The following is a 19,037-nucleotide window of genomic DNA, read 5'->3' as shown; positions in this document are numbered from 1 at the left end:
TTTTCTCCATGTCAAAATAAATATTCAAAAGATGCAGCTCCAAACAACTAAAGCATACATCTATCTTAAAGAGAGACAACACATGCACAGAAAAACCTCAATAAATCAGACCAATAGATGGGGGCAGGATGAATTAGTTGAAAGCCCAATGATAGAGAACATTTTAAAAAATAAACAGTGTTGGGCTTTCCCTGGTGGCGCAGTGATTGAGAGTCCGCCTGCCGATGCAGGGGACATGGGTTCGTGCCCCGGTCCGGGAGGATCCCGCGTGCCGCGGAGCAGCTGGGCCTGTGGGCCATGGCCGCTGGGCCTGCGCGTCTGGAGCCTGTGCTCCGCAACGGGAGAGGCCGCAACAGTGAGAGGCCCGCATACCGCAAAAAAAAAAAAAAAATAGTGTTATTGATTTCAAGCATGCTGAGGAAAACAAGATTTAAGAGGCAGTACCAGGGACCAAGCCCAACTGGCCAGCGAAACTGGGCTGAGGAGACAAAGCAACCTCACTGAAGCCTTAGGAGCCAGCACATCACACTGGATCTGCCAATCAGCTTCTCAGATCTTGTTTGTGAAATTATCAGAAGTCACAAGTCGGGGACTAGAATTTTGAGATTCTCCTAAATTAAATTTTCAGATGAAAGCTATCTAAGACTGCAACTAACTGGTCCACAAGATTATTCTTACTTTATTTTTAAATAGGTAGAGGACACAAAGTTTTCGAGGGCAGGAGCCTGCTGTGCCCCCCTTTGCCTGACAAAGCAATAAAGCCACTCTTAAAAAAAAAAAGGTACGTACACTGACATGAATCAAAATTGAAAAGGTTCAAAAACACATAAAGGTCTCCCTGCCCCCAGCACGCCCCTCTCCAGAGGCATCCAATTTTATCAGTTCATGGGTTTTTAAATTTTGTGCATATGTAACAAAATGTTTATGTATTCTTTTCTTTCCTAATTTTTACACAAATGGGCATATACTACACACCCTATTTTCATTTTCTCTTCATGCTTAACAATATAACTTAGATTTAATTTCATATGAGGACATAAAGAGCTCCCTCATTCTTTTTTATGACTTCTTAGTATTCCACTGAACAGATAGAGCTTAATTTATATAACCCGTCTATTGGTAGATGTTAGGTTATTTTCGTTCTTTTCATGTTACAAACAAGGCTGTACTGAATAGCCTTATACATATGTCACTTCATGTATTTGCTGAAGTATCTATTGGAAAAATTCATAGAAGTGTAATTGCTGGGTCAAAGGGCATATGCATTTGTAATCTGAGAGATAATGTGTACACACACACACACACACACACACACACACACACACAGCTTGTTTCCCTGTACCCTTACTAACACAGGGTACTAGCAAACACCTTGCCCTTTGCCAATCTGATTGGTAAAAAAGGACATTTCAGTGTCGATTTCCCTTACACTGCTCCTATTATGAATAAGCTGAGGATCTTTTCATCTGTGCCCCAGGAGGCTGACTCCGGAGGACAGCATCACCTGGCTTCCCTTGCCTGGTGGGGTTCAGTAACCAGGAGGCACCAGGAGGGGACCGGAAGGTGGGAGGAGAGAGGCGTCAGCGTGTTTCTTTCCCATTTCTGTCTCATTCCAATACCATGTTTCTTATGGTTATGCCTCCATACTCCCTTTGGGCAATCCGTCATCCTCTGCCGTGGTTCTCACTGAGTTCCGGTAACACTATCTCTCTTTGTGCCTTCAATCCAAGGGATGGTAATGGCTTCCTGCCCTTGCTGGTCTGTGAGTGTCTCATCCTGCCTTGTGCATTCCCTTTGCCCCTTAATCTATGTCTCCTCATTTGAAAACTGTTTGCTGTTTTTGTGTTTTTTTGCTGAGATATTAACATACAACCCCTTGCCTATTTTTCTATCTAGTTGTTGGTCTTTTTCATATTGAGTGGTAGCTGTAGGAACTCATTATTCATTAGAGGAAGGGGGGGGGCAAACATTTTCTGTAAAGGGCCAGACAGTAAATATTTTTGGCTTTGTGTGCCATATGGTCTCTGTTGCAACTGCTCAACTCTGCCACCGTAAGGTGAAATCAGCCCCAAACAAGATGCAAACGGATGGGCGTGTAAATCAAGTCCTAATAAAACTTGATTTACAAAAGCAGGCTGGACTTGGCTTTGGGGCTGTAGTTACAGACCCAGCATTACGGAAATTATCCCTTCTCTAGGATATGAGCTGCAAATATTTTTTCCCCAGTTTGTTTTTTAACTTTTCTCATAGGGGTTTTGCCCTGCAGAATTTTTAAAATTTTTATTTTAACATGGTGGAATTCATCTGCTATTTATGGCTTCAGATTTTTGTGTTACGCTTAGAAAAAGAACAAAGAGTTAGTAAAACCACAAGAAACTCAAGGCCGGAAGCCTGTATCTTAAACTCAATCAGGTAGCTTGTGCTACCATCAATAGTCTTATTAATGAGACCACTCAGCCTTCTACGACCAGAGTTGTAACAACATGTCTCAATTAGTGGAACCTAATAAAATCTTCCATGGAAGGAAGGCTGACTAATAAAATAGAGTGAGCGCCATGGCTGAGGCAAACTATCTACTCCCAAGCACCTGAGGGACCTCCCAGGCCACTAGATTCTAGACCTTAGAAGCCACTTCTCTACACGAATACTAAGGACCTTAGAAATCAGAAGAGTTTTCTACATCACATCCTTGTAACAAGTCCAAGAATTCTCCATTGCACCATGTACAGAGGCAGATGCATGCCCACCACCTGCTGTGGGTCTCACCATGCAGGCATCTCTCAGCGTTTCCATCTCAGACCCACACAATCCTTCCCGTATAATTTTGCTCCAGGGTATAAGGGTTCTTAGCCTTAGTTTGTAGTGAATTTAGTGTAGTGAATTTCTGCCATCTAAAAATTAAAAAACAAATACCTTTAGGGAAATTTTGTAAGAAGAAACAGGGCAATTAAAACATTGCCAATTTAAATACTGATTTGCATAAACTAAGATAGGTTTTTCTTGTAGGAAAAAATATTGGACATTCAAGTCTACTGGGATTTAATATTTTAAAGTCACAATTAGCTTTGCCTATTTTCTCCTACTATAAAGAAGCAAACACAGTTACAGGTAAAGGGACAAAACGCAAACTGGAAATTTGGAGGTTTCAACATGGATTTGCATTCTAAATAATAATACTAGCAATGAGTAATAACAATCTGAAATTTCTCAGTTGAGTTATAAAAATAATCCTTGAAATTGCAATCGGTTGCTCTGTCCATGGCAGAACAAATTTATTCATATTTAGATGCCCGTCTCTCCATATATGTGCATATGCAGATATGTATATTACATGTTCATCCACATGTAAACATAGATATGTGCAGATATATACCCACACCATCTCATTATCTTGCCTACAAAATATATGTTAGAAAATATATATTTACAAAGGCCAACATATAAAACCAAAATGGCCAAGGTAGATATAGGCTTTGGGGGACAAGAAAGACACAGCTCAATAATAAGTACAATACCTAGGATAATCTGAGGCAGCCTTTGAAATGTGACCATAATATCACTATATTCCTCAAAGGAATAACTGATGCTTACAAACTGGTCAGAGACCTCATGTCTCCATTCACTAATTGACTCAATAAATTTTACTAAGCGCCTCATGTGCAAGCATACCACGTGGGATTAAAAGGGCAGGAGTAATTGGTGACAGCTGAGTTGAGTCACAAGCTAACAAACATCAGTTATATGGCAGTAAAGAGAGGAGAACCCTCAAAAGAAAAGCTGTGGCCGGGAGTTTTCTCAATTGATTAGGTCATGCTGTAGTGGAAGCAAGGTCACAGGTTCAATCCTCTCTTTGCCAATTACCTTTTATTGTGCTTCAAAGACACAGCCCAGGCCTGAGACTTCTCAACATCTTACCACAAGATCAAAAGAGATTTGTGAAGAAAAGAGAGTGGCTAAACACAAATCCATCCCAAGTACTAGAAAAGTAACTTATACCAATTCAGGGTGAATCAGTACCATTGTCGTCATCTAAATTATAGTTCACGTCCAACATAATATGTGGCTATGTAAAATTAAGTAAAACATTTCTCCTGGGTAGCATAAAACTGAATTTATTCAATCACCTAACAAGACGCTATAATGAATCAGAAAAAGCATTCACTTTTCAAATGGATGTATTCTAATGCTTTGGTTTACAATTAATTTGGGGCTGTTTTGGATATTTACTGCATCACAATCTGAATGTTATTAACATGCAAAGATTAAAAAAGGAGGAGGAGGGCTTCCCTGGTGGCGCAGTGGTTGAGAGTCCGCCTACTGATACAGGGGACACGGGTTCATGCTCCGGTCTGGGAGGATCCCACATGCTGCGGAGCGGCTGGGCCCCTGAGCCATGGCCACTGAGCCTGCACGTCTGGAGCCTGTGCTCCACAACGGGAGAGGCCACAACAGTGAGAGGCCCACATACCGCAAAAAAAAAAAAAAAAAAGAAAGAAAAAAAAAGGAGGAGGATTTATTTAGCTCCAACCTGAGGGGTTAAAGAAATAGGAAAACCACCAGGATTAAAAACTCTTGGCTTTTAATCCATCACAGTTTATTAAAAAATCACCTACTTGTGTTTTGCCACCACAGAACTAAGAAATGCTGTTGCTTATCTTTTCTCTCACACAAACATGAACGTGGGCTTGGAATGACTCTGACACGATGCTTTGCTTCTCTCAGATGAACTACCCCAATAAAGTTGACAATGCCCTCTGAACACTGCTTTCTGATACGAGTTTGCCAAATTAATTCAAAACGCAGCTCCCAAAGACAGAAACTCAGAGTTTAGCCATATTGGCATAAAGTTTTCTGGGTGTCAGGTTTCTCAGCTGGGGCTTATATTAAACCAGTAGTTACAAACTCTGCTTCCAAGAACCTCCCCAGAGTCTGGCAGGCTGGGTAGGGGGCAATCAAGGAAGAGGCGTCAGGCTCCTGGGGACCCCACTACCCTCAGTAAGCATCTATGTACTCTTACCAAAATGGCTTGGTGGGCTCCTCTATCCTCCTTCATTTGAAGAAAGGGTTTTATGCTAAAATATTTTGACAACTCCTATACCCAGCTGATTCTTAAATTCTTATAGGGCTTTAACATTTTGCGGTCTACATTTCATTGATTCTACTGCATCTTAATATCCTGCTGCTTAGAGTTTTATTTGAAAACTGTTAAATATTACACAAATGGCAAATAACTGAAAGACAGATGGTTGTGCTTTTTCCATTTCTGAAATAAAACTGTTGAAGAACTACACACTTGGAGCTATAATACTTCCTAATTAAGTTTATCCCTATCATCCTGAGGGTGGGAATAAAATCTTTCAAGTCCCCACGCAGTGAAAAGATTTGGGGCTCCTTACTTTCTCCCCACAGTGTAGATTTCAAAATAAAAACACTATACATCAAAAGAAAAAATGCTGCCCATGCTGAAATTAACCTACATCTTTATAGAGCGTCTAATAGTATATTTCTGGTTAATTTGTTCAGAGTTGACCTTTTTTATGAAAGCAAAGTACACACGTATGTGTGCCTATGCATGCATCTCAAGGCTGCTGGGGCATTTAGCATGCACACAATAGCCTGAAATCTGCTTAGTGGGCAATTCAACAATGGTTATATTCTACAAGAAAGTAATCCTAAAGAGAGAACGAGTAAAACATTCACAGCTAGAGCAATGAAATACACTGGGTACATTAGAAAAATCTGAATTTCTGGTTCTGAAAGCCAGTTAGAGAGGCCATAATCTCTTTTCCAGTAGATTCAGATGGAGGTATATCTAGCTCAATTTAGATGGTATGAAATCCTTATTTTTATAATAAAGATTTGACCAAATACATAGTTTGCATTCCTAGATGAAACTTCCAATAAGGATAGCTACTATTTCTTGGGCCCTTATGAGGTACTTTGTAACACTGTCTCTAACAGCCTCTCCTACAAAGTTAGTTTTAGTGTGTTCATTTCATAGTCAAGGAAATTGAGAATCAAAAGATTCAGAAATTTCTCTTAGGTCATGACTGATAAGTGACATTTTGAGGATGTGACACTGGGCCCATCTGATTCCAATGCCCACTTTCTCCCAACTACAACAGGCTGCTGAGGTAGGTTATCTGTGTGATCTACGGAATGCATAGCTAAAAAGACAATGGACAGCCAACTATTTTCCTCTAAAGTCTATCCTTATGCAGAACTTCCTTTGGATTTTTTATATCTTCAATGCTAATTAATATTTCTAAGATGTTCCTCTGGATTCCAAGATATAGATTACATATTGTAAGAATGGGAAAAATTAAGATTGGAAACAAATTAATATGACAAGAAAAAATTGGGGGGAAATATATAGGGAATTTTTGGTAAATAATCATAATTCAAGAACCATATGGTTGTCAGAGGAAGGAGGGTTGGGCAGGGGGCTAACTGGGTAAAAGGGAGCAAGAAGGACAAACTTCCAGTTATAAAATAAATAAGTCATGGGGATGTAATGGACAGCATGCGGAATATAGTCAGTAATATTGTATGAACTTTGTATGGTGACAGATGGTAACTAGACTTATTGTGGTGACCATCTCACAATGTACAAATGTCAAATCACTACGTTATACACATGAAACTAATATAATAATGTACGTCAATTATACTTCAATTTAAAAAGAACCACATACTCAAACTGTCTATAAATTCCTAGTTGCAAGTTAAATAATAAGAACCACAGAAAATTCAGTGGCAACAGTTTTGCTCTTTGTATTGTTAGATTATCTACCCATACGAAAGAATTTAACATTATTAATGAACCAATTCTAAAACAGGCACCTAGTGTGACATCTTAAGTTCAAAATGTTTCTCCCCATCCCCCAAGAAGAAATGAAAGCTGTATTCATCAACCAGTCATGTCTGCTTTTTCCTTTGCATAAAGCCCCCCTTCCTCCCTTCTCTGTCAAGTGACCTCCTTCTTAAACTTCAAGACTAAACCCAAGACTCACTTCTTGAAAGCCTTCTTGAATTCCACTCTAGTATGGAGGCCTTATTTTGTGCCTTGACCTGGGAACCCTGCTTTTACCAAAGCCTCGACCACATATATCCCTGCTTTCTCTTCCACTAGACTAAGTTCTCTGAGGCTGTCTCCAGGGCTCTGTATAGTTCCTGCTATTATTAGCAGATGCTTAATAAATGTGTCTTGAGGGATAAAGGAAAAATCAAATGGCCTAAATGGCTTAAAACAATTTCCAGAACACAGTGGGAAATTTTTATCTATTTTTTCAGCAATTCTCACTACTTCTTTATCCTCACTCTTACCTACATACAGATAAATACATGCCGACATATGCACATAAGTACACACACAGAGACACACACAAATACACACACACACACACACACACACACACACACACATCATCATCTATTCTACCTTCTCCATGGACTTAACACTGTCTCTGCTACCATTATTATCAAAAATAGGCAAAGAGGAATCAAGAAATCTAAGAATTTCTGATAACTCACACAAAATTGTATAATCCATCAGTCTCACCATGCATCGCTGCCATTCAATCAAACAAGTATTCATTGAGCTCATACTGCTATGTAAAGCAGTAAAAGCAAGTCAATTAAGACGCTCACATATTCTGAACATGAAATGCCTGAACATCACAGATATTCAGAAAAGTCCAGAAAAGCAAAATTAGCTACTGCACAGAATTAAAACATATCTTGCGATAGAACCAACACTACCAAATTAAGATTATTTTATTATGCGGGATGGCCTGAAACACAGGGAATAACTCAATGGGACATGGGGGTAGCTCTCAGCCTTTGGACAGATAGTAGGACAAAAAATAAACACACATTCCCCTGCAAAGCACAGGTTTATGGTTAAAAATCAGTGCTGACTTAGAGTGGATAGTGATTTGATAATTTGATAAACACTGTTTACCTTTAAAATGTGATTACAGCATTTATAATGAATATGCTTAGAAACTGATGAATGATGTATCACATGTACAGTAAAAGGATAATAAAGATAAAATAATTGTCTGAGGGGTTAGTTTTTCCCTGGCAACTTCCCAAAGCTATGACAGTCCGTTCTTTTCTCAGAAACACTGGGGTTAGAACTCTTCAAGAGGCATAAATCCTGAACAGAGAGTAAATTGAATAATGATTCCCACCAAGGATTTCTGAGAAGGTAAAAGTAAAGGAAAACCTGTCAGAACACTCAATATAGGAAGATTCAGGGTTTACTATAACTGCTGCAGTGTCCTCAGGTGGTTCCCGGTGAGAAAGGGTAGACCCTCTAGGTCTGTTTTATTTTTCTCCCAGATCTCAATGATGTCCTCTTGCAGCCTCTTTTATCTATGACTTGTATTTAAAAAATGAAATCATGCTGCAAAATAAGATATATTCAAATTTTCTTTGAATTAGAATGGTTTTGTAAATAATTAAACACAGATCTAATTTCAATTGATACACAGTATATTTTTCTAAATTAGGGGGAGTTGATTGTGCAATAAAAATGCATTACTTGGGCTCAGTTCTTAGTGCAAATTATAAGGATTCATGGTTCAGTTTATAGGGAATAGCTTAAATAAGTCCACATCCATACACACCAAAATAACATGTTCTAGATGAATACACAGCAGGAAAATGAAGATATCACATGATGTTCATTTTACTTTCAGGGAAATGGGCATAAACCTGTTAATGCTTATGCCAGTATAAAGACTCTCATATGAATGGATGGTTTGGGGTAGAAATCATGTAGGTACATAAAGACAGAACTAATTTAAAGATGACACAGGCTGTCTCATATTTGGCAGAGAGGCCAGAGGTCAGGTCACTGAGAAAAAGCTTCATCAAGTAAACTGATTTCCGGCCCTCCTCACCAGGCACAAAATTTTATGATGAAGAATTCTCTATTTGAATCAAGGCTGCAGAACAGGTAATGAGGCCCCTTATGAAGACCAGCATGTATACAACAAATTAGGTCGATAAATAAGTATATTAAAAATACTTAAATAGGGCTTCCCTGGTGGCGCAGTGGTTAAGAATCTGCCTGCCAATGCAGGGGTCACGGGTTCGAGCCCTGGTCTGAGAATGTCCCACATGCCGCGGAGCAACTAAGCCCGTGTGCCACAACTACTGAGCCTGCGCTCTAGAGCCTGAGAGCCACAACTACTGAGGCTGCATGCCACAACTACTGAGCCTGCATGCCACAACTACTGAAGCCCGGGCACCTAGAGCCCATGCTCCACAACAAGAGAAGCCATCAAAATGAGAAGCCCGCAAGCAGCAACAAAGACCCAATGCAGCCAAAAATAAATAAATTAATTAATTAAAAAAAAACTTAAATAGGAAAGATGAAAATTACTTAAACATGATAAAGACAATTTAGCAAAATTCAATAGCAAACAACACTAAATGGTTAAATGTTAAAGTCATTTTTATTAAAATGAGAAACTCAACACTGCTAAATATTTTCCAATATAAAAATGTAAAAAATCGGGCTTCTCTGGTGGCACAGTGGTTGAGAGTCCGCCTGCCGATTCAGGGGACACGGGTTCGTGCCCCGGTCTGGGAGGATCCCACATGCCGCGGAGCGGCTGGGCCTGTGAGCCATGGCCGCTGAGCCTGCGCGTCCGGAGCCTGTGCTCCGCAACGGGAGAGGCCACAACAGTGAGAGGCCCGCATACCGCAAAACAAACAAAACAAAACAAAACAAAACAAAACAAAAATGTAAAAAATCAACATGTTGTACACCTTAACTTACACAATGTTATATGTCAATTATAGCTCAATAAAAATGCTTTAAATAATTATTTATGTATAAAATAAAATAAAACGAGAAACTCAACAAGGGTGACTGTCATTATCTCTTTTACTATATTGTTTTGAAGGTGAGGTTGATGTAAGAAAAATTTATATATATATAAATTTACATTTATATATATATAAATTTTTATATATTCATACAAATAGTCTTTACTTGCAGAAAAGATTACATACTTTGAAAATCCAACTCTAATTGAAAAAATAATTAAACTAATAAGAGGATTTACTAAGATGCATAGATGCAAGAAAAATATACCAAAAAATCATTAATTTTTCACTATAGTAGAAATAAACAGCTAGATATTTAATAAAAAATATTCAACAAAAAGTAGCAACACATATCATATGATACATAGGGTAAATTTAACAAGAAAATATATAAGGTATATATGAAGAAATATCAATAAGTAATACAAGTTAATTAGTCAGAGGGCAAACAGTGAGTGTGTTAATACAACCAATGGGCAGGCTTTCACAAAATGCATGGAGGTTAGGGCCATAAACTATAAGCCAATGTTCTTTTCACTTCAAAATGAAAGATTAGAGGTTTGGTATAGGCCTTCACTAGACCTATAGTCATGTCTAGAATTTTTATATCGTTCTTCAGAGGATCACCGAAAAGCCCTAGCCCCACAATGGTCTCTAGACAGGTAAGCCTGGTCCACTACACACAAAAAATTTCACAGATATAATCTTAGCCAACTATGAATTCAAAGAGCATCCACGTACAATACAGCACTCCCTTGGTATCAGCCACAGATTGGTTCCAGGACCTCCCCAGCCCCCTGAAGATACCAAAATCTGTGGAGGCTCAAGTCTCTTATATAAAATGGAATAGTATTTGTATATAATCCATGCACATCCTCCTGCATACTTTGAACCACCTCTAGATTATTGATAATACCTAATACAATATAAATGCTATATAAATAGTTGCCGGCGCACAGCAAACAAGTTTTGCTTTTTGGAACTTTCTGAAATTGATTATTTTTTTCCTGAATATTTTTGGTCTGTCATTGGTTGAATGTGAGGATGCAAAGCCCATGGACATGGAGGGCATACTGCATATTTGTTAAGAGATAGCTACCAGGTAGACTAAGAGGAGGGCATCCTGTACGGGAGGCTGGGCAAAAGATGAGGGTCTCAAGAGCAGGCTAGATTGGGTGTGCTGTTCGAATAACCAAAGGCAGTCTACCTGGAGGAACAATATTAATCACTGCTGAGGAAGGCAACAGAAGCACATACAAGAGGTGGTTCTGAATGTCAGGTCCCATGTACATGATGAGATCATAAAAAGCAAAAGGATTCCAAGGCCAAACGTGAAGAAGATCAGAAGCTAAAGGGTATAGAGAAAGAAAACTGGATCTTTGTAAGCAGTTCAAAACTAAAATTATGAATACTGAGAGATGGGTGGAGAATTTGTTATATTGTGCCAGTTCCATAGTGTGTTTGTGTGCTTATGCAGGCCACACATGGATACAAACCAACCGGGAGAGAGCAAGGGAAGTGCAGGTTTCGTGGCTTAGAGGAGGTGGGCAAGACCAAAGTTCCAACAGAACATTAACCATCAAAGTATATTGTCTCTTACTGAATATTTTAATATTGTCTCTTACTGAATAAGAATTCAGGATTGCTTGGGACCAACCACAGTTAAACTGATAGAATAAATTATCCACGTGGGGAAAAGCTATGCATGTCATTAGGATCCCATGATGAGAGCTAAAAGGATAAGGAAATTCAAGACCACAGACATACCTTGATTTAAAAATATAAAATTATGGAGAGGAACACATCCCAAGAACAATTCTTTAAAAACATGAGATTTCTGTTAAGCACAGCTTAATATTAATTTCCTTTTTAATGTGACAGACTAGGGAGTCATGCAGAAGTTAGTATCATATCTAAAGCAAATGGAGAGTAGAAGTACTCTCAAACCTTTATACAAATTATGTAACTAAGGCTAACATGAGCCACTTTCCCTTTTCAAATCAATTTCTAGCTTAGATACTTCTCCCTGACACTGGAAAAATTCAGCAGTTAAACCGAAGACCAGAAAACTAACTTCTGCTCCAAAACAAAAAAACACAGCAAGCAAAATGTCATTTCTTCTCTTTCTGACCTAGATTATACCAATTACTTTAGATGTTTTATTTCCCATATGTACCAGGATGTTCAAATGATACAGCCTTCTAAGAAGACTGTGCATCATTCCCCAATGGTACTCTCTCTGAAACAACAAGCTTCACTTATTAATCATTCTGAAAATTGTATGCTCACAAAAATATGAGCAAAATTGGAAGCAAGAACCTTTCAAAAATAAATAACCAACTAAATCAGATAGGCAGATTTGAAATCTTTTTTCATCAGGCACTGCTGGCATGATCACAAAATTTAAAAGACCCAGATGATTCTGCATAAATCTAACTCATCATCTTTCTTTTCAAAAGTCCAGCTCTAATGAAGTCCATAATGATCTGGATAAAATACATTTAATTAGATTATTAACTGCAACATAAAACAGCTGCACCATGCCTTTCAACATTTTCTTCTCTGAAGATCAGAGGATTGAAAAAGGGTTATAAAACAGCCCATTCAGTTTTGTCTTTTAAAAGGAGGAAGAAAGAACCATTAGGCACAACCAAAGTTCCAGAAAACTTTTAACAAGTGAAATACAAGTCTGCCATATTCTGAGACCTCACACATAGGGCATGATAGTGGTGCCAGGTAACCAACACATCAATGGGGTGGCATGCGATTAGACAACTTTCTAAAATTCTAATGATTTCCTATGTGACACTGATAGTATAAGACTTATTTTCTGCTTCCTGGTGTCTAGATGAGATAGACAAGAGAGAAAAAAAATCCAGGCTAATTAATTAAAATGCATTTCAGAGATAAACCTGACATGACTTTCCAGTGGTACACAAGTCCACCATGAGTTTGAGATGGTGGACTAAAGACTTATCTATCCTTCCATGAATGTATCTATCCACTCAAATAGCTTATAGATTTACTTTAGGTTGGGAGAAATAGAAGGTGAGAAATAGGCATGCAAAAATTGCTAAGAATATCTTTAAATAAATATCTGTAGTTACCAAATATATTACCTTGACTAAGAGCATGGTCTCTGGAGCAAGCAGACCTCTCTTGAATCCCAGTTCCAATATTCAATAGCCCTGAGACTCTGGGCAAGTGACAACCTCTCTCAGTTGCAGTTGCCCCACTGAACATGGTGAGAACAATACATGCTTTAGGGTAATAACGGGGGATTAATTGTAATCTTTGTGCTTTGCCTGGCCTAGAGTAGGTGTTCAATAAATTAAATCACAATCAAAAGAGATAGACACATTTGAGAGAAATTAAAGATGACTACTAGGTGAATGAAGAGATTTACCATATCCATCAGGTTGGAAAATTCAATATTAATATGTCAAATCTCCCCCCAAATGATCTATATTCAATACCATTTCAATTAAAATATCAGCAGGCTTAAAAGAAAAAACCTAACGAAACTGATTCTAAAATTTATATGAAAAGGTAAACAACCTGGAACAGCCAAATCAACTTTTAAAAAAGAAAGAAAAAGTTAGAGGGTGTAAACTACCTGACTTCAACCCTTACTAAAAAGCTATATGAATCAAGATGGTACAATATTGAAGAAAGGAGAGACAGAATAGACAATCTAGAAACAGAGCCAAATATATATATATATATATATATATATGATCAATTATATGTGATCATCTTCCAACAAAGATGAGAAGGTAATTCAATAGGAAAAGGAAAGTCTCTTCAACAAATGATGTTAGAACAACTGAATAACTGTATAGAAAATAAACATCAATCTTAACTTCACAACATGTGCAAAAATTAATTAAAAATAGATTATAAATCTGAATGTAAAAGCTAAATTTTAAAACATCTATAAGAAAATCTTTGTGAATTTATGTAGTCCAAGATTTTTTAATGAGATGTAAAAAAAAATTAACCATAGAAGAAAAAACTGTTTCACTGAACTTTACCAAAATTAAAACTTTTGCTCTTCAAAAGATACCATTAAGAAAACAAAAAGGAAGATCACAGATAGGGAGAAAATGTTTGCAATGCATATCTGACAAAGTATTTGTATCCATACTATATAAAGAACTCTTACAATTCAATAACATGAAGAAAAAATATATAAAATGGGAAAAAGGTGTGAACAAATATTTCTCAAAAGAAAAATACAAACAGCAAAAAAGCTCATGAAAAGATAATTAACATCATTAGCTAATCAGAGAACTGCAAATTAAAACCATAATGAGACACCACTACACACCCATTAGAATGGTTACAATTAAAAGATTGGCTGCACCAAGTGTTGGCAATGACGTAGAGCAATTGGAACTCTCATGTCATGCTAGTGAGAATATAAAATTGTATAACCACTTTGGAAAGTGGTTTGGAAGTTTTTTAATAAAGTTAATCATAAACACCATGTAACCTAGCCACTATGCCCTAGGTATTTACCTAAAAGAAATGAAAACATAGTCCACACAAAGATTTGTATATGAATGTTCATAGCAGATTTATTCAGAGTAAATATCCACCAATAGGTGAATAGAAAAACAATATGTGGTATGTCTACACAATGGAGCACTACTCATCAATAAGTACGAGTGAATTACTGATAGTGCCAATAAAATGGGTGTATCTCAAGACCATTATGTTAAGTGAAAGAAGTTGGATATAAGGGTATATACCGAATGATTTTGCTTATATAAAATGCAAACTAAAGTACAGAAACAAAAAGGAGATCAGTGGTTGCCTAGGGCTGGGGATGGAGGGAGGGAGGGATGGACTAGAAAAGGGTTCAACTGCAAAGAAGATATACAGATGGTCATTATTATGCACATAAAAAGATGTTCAACATCATTAATCATTAGGGAAATGCAAATCAAAACTACAATGAGATACCACTTCATACCCATTAGGATAACTATTATCAAAAACAAAACAAAACAAAACCCAGAAAATAACAAGTGCTGGTAGGACGTAGAGAAACTGGAACCCTTGTGAACTGCCGATGAGAATGTAAAATGGTGCAGCTGCTGTGGAAAACATTATTGCAGTTCCTCAAAAAATTAAACACTATGTGATCCAGCAATTCCACTTCTAGGTAAATTAACTAAAATGACTGAAAGCTGAGACTCAAACAGACATTTGTACACCAATGTTCAATGCAGCATTAATGACCACAGCCAAAAGGTGGAAATAACCAAATATCAAACTGATGAGTAGATAAACAAATTGTGGTATGTACATACAATGGAATATTATTCAGTAATAAAAAGGAATAAGGTTCTCATAGTTGCTTCAATGTGGAATAATCTTGAAAACATTATGCTACGTGTAAAAACGCCAGACACAAAAGAAAAAATATTGTATGAATCCACTAACATGAAATATATAGAATGGGCAAATTCATTGCGAAAGAAAGTAGGTTAGAGGTTACCAGAAGCCGGAGGGAAGGAGAGAATGAGGAGTTATAGCTTTAAGGGTACAAAGTTTATATTTGGGGTGATGAAAATTGTTGGCAACAGTTAGTGGTGATAGCTGTACAACATGGTGAATATAACTAATGCCACTGGATTGTATACTTAAAATGGTTAAAATGGCAAATTTCATATTGTGTATATTTTACTGCAATAAAAATGAGTATAAAGAAAAACGTGGCACAGGAAATCTTTTTAGAGTAATGGAAATGTTTTGTATCTTGAGTGTGATTATGGTTTCATGGGTGTATAAAACTGTCAAAACTCATCCAATTAAATAGATTCATTTAATTGTATAAAATTATTGCTCAATAAAGTTGATAAGGGAAAAAAAAGACACACACAAATTAGCAAGAATATAATTTATCATGCCTTTCCTCCCTGCCTTCCCTCATTTCATCTTGCCATGCCTACTAGCCCCCAACCCCCGCCACTGCCATGACAAGCAGGAGGAAAAGGGAGAAAAATTCATTCATTCAAAAAATATTTGGGGAGCATCTCTTTCATCTGTTACTCCAGTAACAGGTTTATGGATGAGGAAACTAAGGTTTGGCATGGTAAAGAATTTATCCAGGTCCCACAGAGAGGAAACAGTAGAGCTCAATTTGCAACCACTGTCTGTGATTCAAAGTCTTCGCAGATGTGCACTGCAAAGATTTTCTCCCTATCTGTGATCTCACCAGGCCCACAGACGTGAGGGGAAATGATGCACGAGCAGAATCCTACATAGAGGAGTGCAAGTGATAAGATGTAAAGCCATGACCATCTTGTGTTATCAATCAAAATAAAATGTGTGGAAAACAGGTACTTCTGTTCACATTTAAGAACTTCTTGTAATGAGTTCAAAACTTCTGTCTTTGGCAATTTCTCCTTACTTACGTCAACATTTGAACATAGAGGTTAGGAGCACAAGCCCCAGAGTCACTCTTCCCAGGTCCCAATCCTGGTGCTGTGTATTGATATGATCTCTTGCTGCTTCAGCTTTCTCAAAGGCAAAATGCAGATTATAATAGTATCCACCTCAAAAAGCTTTTGTGATGATTAAATTAAATAACAGATGTGACACATTTAGCATAATGTTGGGGACATCATGGATTCTCAATAAATATTAGCCTTCTTCTTCCTCCATAAACTTCACCTGTAATATCTAGGTACAGAAAGAATAGAGTTACATGCAAAAATGAAGAAGAAAAAGGCAGCTTCTTAGATGGTGGTTTAAATTCACTGGCGTTTTCCTCCCTCCCTCCCTCTCTCCTAATGCACTACTGTTCTTCAAATAAAGTTTTTGCATTAAAAATGTATGACGGGGGCTTCCCTGGTGGCGCAGTGGTTGAGAGTCCGCCTGCCGATGCAGGGGACACGAGTTCGTGCCCCGGTCCGGGAAGATCCCACATGCCACGGAGCGGCTGGGCCCGTGAGCCACGGCCGCTGAGCCTGCGCTCCGCAACGGGAGAGGCCACAACAGTGAGAGGCCCGCGTATCGCAAAAAAAAAAAAAAAAAAAAAAAAAAGTATGACGGAAACTATGAATGATAGAAGCAAACCCCAGTCAGTAACCTAAAGTAGGTTCTTATGAAAGAATAAATGATTCATTTCTCTTTGGCAGAACTGGGTCTCTTCCCTGCCTTTCTCTTTCTAGGGAAATAAAAATTTTACCCTTTCTCAAAAACTTGGGAGATCGCTTTTGAAAAGCCAGTGTGAGTAACCTTGAGGAAGTCTTTTGATAGCCCAGTATAACAGCTGGCAGTCTGAAGGGCCATGTAAAAACATTTTGCTGTTCTACAGAACTCAAATCCAAGCCCTCACAAAAGCAAAACCATTTTTATTGAAGAAACAATAAAAAATTGTTGGAAAATTTCCAAGTCATGTAGTACAGAAAAGGACTTTTAGTGTAATAAAAATAACGTATAGATAACATTCCCTGTAGTTAACAAAGGCAGCCACTTGCCTAGTCAAATCCTACATTTCTAATGGACTCCAAATTCACTAGTGGTAAAAGTAAACGAGAAAGGCAATAGATCCTTGGGGTATGATGTATAAGCCAGGTCAGGTGGCACGCTGCTGCTAGGCTTCCCAAAGTAGCAGAGTCTGGGATAATAAAAGACAGTCAGTTAGAAAAAGAAAGAAAAAATAAAGAATATTCAGATTAAAAGGATTATAAATATTTGATAATAACAGGAAAGATTTTAAAGTAGAATTAATTGTGCTTAAAACTCAACAGCTATTTGACCAACTGTAGGTGTTTCATCTGCTGTGACCCTGGAATTAGGATCCTTTCGCTCACATTTTACTAGCAGGTATGTTGAGCTGACCTTTGTCATATCAGAATGTTGCACAGTCTTGAGAACCAAAACTAAAAGCAATATCTCTCAGAAATTATAAGAAGTAATTTTAGACTTGAGGCTGAGGGATAGATGGATTTAAGGAAAACAACTGTTCCTTTCCTTTTAAGAGATCTTAAACTTTTATAAGAAGCTTCAGGAAAAAGGCAAATAAGATAGTTATTCTGTGTCATAGTAATATTTCATTTTCGGAAACTCAATTAGGAGAACTAATGACGAAGAAATGTGTTTCTTGCTTGTAGAAGCCAGCTAAAACTGGTAGAAAGCCTAATTACCAGCAATACTTGTTAAGCAAAATCCATTTATGTTGGAAAGGAGGCATATAAGTATTATCATGAAAGTTAAAATAGAGAAGACAGTGCAGAATACTTATGTAATAATTTCAAATTTGGCAGTGCTAACAAACAGAGTTACTCCAGAGATCACTAAATTTACTGCTTTAAAAAAATAGTTTCTTTAAACAACATATTTCTGACTTGTAAATTTTAATGAATTTTTAGTTGTAGCTCCCATTTCCAGAATGAGTCATAGATCGGAGCTCTGACATAATCACTCAGTTCTCACCAAGAAAGACACTCAGGACCCATTTTATCTTCTTGTTGCTTTGCTAAGTCAGGCAGTCAGAAGCCTGGGGAGGTGGTCACTTTTACCAGTACTAGGAATAACCATCAGCTTAGTGTACATTACTGGTCACCAACCTGACATCCATTCCTTCTTTTTCATTTCTAACATAATCCTGATTTTATTCAGGTACCTACCCTCATTAGAAATAGATGTTTTAAACTTTTTTAAATGCTTACGGGTAAAATAACAGGGAAAGATAGCTGCAACAAGATATATAAGTGGGGAGTTGGGTACCATATGAATGTTTCAGCAAATAGATAACAACTGGAAAAAATGTGCTGATTCATGCTCTTTTAGGATCAAACGGGCAGCAATCCACGTCAAAGCCACAAAAAGTGTTTTCAAATGTTAAATTTGGTAAAATAGAAAAAAAAACAACCTAACAAATAAAACCCCATAAACAGTGGTTTGAGTATAACCCTCCTGATCCATTTGCAGTAAAAGGAGACCTGCCTTGACAGCCTGGCTCTATCACAAAGATGTGTGCAGCCTCAGAAAGGAGCGGTACTGCTCAGACGTTTTAAATCAAAGACTGAAGCAGGACAGACTCTTACTTCACCTGCATGTGTTCCACATCACCTACTTAGTGGTAACAGAAAGACCATCACCATACATTGCTCGTAAGTGAAAGAAAACATCTGAAGACTGTTTCCCTGAGACAATAAGCAGGTCAGTCACTGATT

The 19,037-nt window shown here is 37.6% G+C and overlaps 1 protein-coding gene across 2 annotated transcripts in view; it reads right to left on the bottom strand.

The window, feature by feature from the left end:
• SMYD3 (SET and MYND domain containing 3) overlaps nucleotides 1–19,037 on the bottom strand; it is a 713,667-nt gene that overhangs the window by 239,691 nt on the left and 454,939 nt on the right. The window lies entirely within an intron of this gene.

This window comes from Globicephala melas, chromosome 1 (assembly GCF_963455315.2).
Source record: "Globicephala melas chromosome 1, mGloMel1.2, whole genome shotgun sequence".
Lineage (NCBI taxonomy): Eukaryota > Metazoa > Chordata > Mammalia > Artiodactyla > Delphinidae > Globicephala > Globicephala melas.
Note: the sequence above shows the minus strand (reverse complement) of the source record. Positions and strands in the feature narration are given on the sequence as shown.